A 1,958-nucleotide genomic window follows, 5' to 3' on the forward strand; every position below is an offset into this window, starting at 1 on the left:
GTTCAAATTGTAAGTGGAGTTTTAGATGAATTGAGGATGTTTTTCTTTTATTCCAATTGCTGTCAGGAACATGGAAAGAACTTTCAGTAGATTATAATATGGATAATTTCTGGGTTTGGAGGGATCAATTAAGCATCTGGTGTGAAGAAAATTTATTAAGAATAAAGGAAAGGGAGTTCTGGAAAGTGTAGCTCAATTGTTTGCAGGTCCTTCTCCTACACCAGAATGTTGTGGGTTTGATTCCTAGTCTGAGCACATGTCTGGGTTGTGGGCTGGGTCCTACTTGGGGGTGACCGAGAGGTAACTGCACATTGGTGTTTCTGTCCCTCTCTTCCTCCCTTACTCCCCCTCTTTAAAAAAGAAATAAATAGAATCTTTAAAAATAACTATATAAAAGAAATAACTTGTGAAGTAGTAATATTAACTTCACTCTCCCCTCTACTCCTTCACTGTTGGGAGAATGTATTTCCCTGCTGTACTGATGTTGATCTTGGATATGCAACTCACTTGACCAACGGCAAGTGAATAGATGTGATGTACAAATCTTGGAAAAATGCTAATTACTGCCACTTCTTATTAGTTTGTGACAACTGCCTACAAATAAAATATTCTGTGTAATGTACATTCATTTGTTCTCGGCTTGCATACGGAAAAAAAACTCATTCAAACCTTCAACCAGAATCCAAGCCAAGACAAGATGAGGAGACTAAATAAAATCATCGATAAACTAAAGACTCAAAACTAAGAGATGCATATTTGCTTTAATCCCTAAGGTTAGTAGTTTGCTTATTACTGAAAAAAAAAATCTAGCTAATTTGTTATGTTTAGAAAACATACTGGGTGGCTCCATTTCTAATACTTTTTTTTTGTAAGTAATAGCCATAAGGCAAAAATTTAACACTTCAACAGTAACATAGTTTTACTTTTTCAGAGACAAGAAAGTGAAGAAACTAAGTAGTTGCTTTTGACACTTCTCATGTGGCTTAATCATATCACTCAGTGTCTCTGTGGCTTCCCTAACTGGTCTCAAGGTCGCTGCTGCAATCGGGATACAGCGTCAGCATTCCATGCAGAAGAATGGGAGACAAGAAACTGGTAACAATTGGGTTTTCCTTTCTAATGGGTAAAAAACTGCCTTTCTAAATGTGGCCCTGGCAGACTTCCTTTTGCACCCTGCTGTCCAGACTGGGATTACATGGCCCCTCACATCGAGAATGTAGACCATGAAATTGGGAAACACATTGCCCTGATTTGGGGTAGATAAATTGCAACTGAGTGCTGAAGACTTTTAAAGTGTTTCCACTGTGTGAAATCTAGTTTCTGGCAGCAGTAAAGAAGGGAAGTGGTGGAGTTCCGCCAAGATGGAGGCATTGGTGGAGAAGCTGTGCTTTTTCACACAACCAAGTTTAGAGACAACAAAATATTAGCAATAGAAAACATAGTCAGAACACAGAAAATTGAACTTTTCAGAAGTCTGATAACAATGAATTCTTTAGCCTGACCAGTAAGATGGGCAAAATCAGCAGCTGGCTGAGTGGGATTGCACAGGAAAACTCGGTCAGATGGACTCAGGTGTGCAGAACACAGTTACAGGGTTGGACCTAGTAAGCAACTCAGCGAGCGACCCACGGATCAGGTGAGGGTGAAGGGCAGCAGGTTGACTGTGCTGTCACAATCCTGCGCATATAGACCGGCAAGGAAGTGGGCAGTGAGTTGGGACCAAGAGGGTCCCAGCGACAGGTGGCAGCAGAGAGGGCCACCATTTCCCAGCTCTGACCCTGCCCCCACATACAGCATCACAACCCAGTGACTTGAGCAACCCTGCCCAGTGAACACCTCAGGCTTTGCTCCTCACCCAGTGGTGGGAAGAAGGAGAGGGGAGCACCATTTCCCCAGACTGACCTGTCCACCACATACAGCTTCACAACCCAGCGACCCCGCCCTGGAGGCCCCGCCCC

This window comes from Artibeus jamaicensis, unplaced genomic scaffold (assembly GCF_021234435.1).
Source record: "Artibeus jamaicensis isolate MK-2021 breed Jamaican fruit bat unplaced genomic scaffold, CSHL_Jam_final contig_510, whole genome shotgun sequence".
Lineage (NCBI taxonomy): Eukaryota > Metazoa > Chordata > Mammalia > Chiroptera > Phyllostomidae > Artibeus > Artibeus jamaicensis.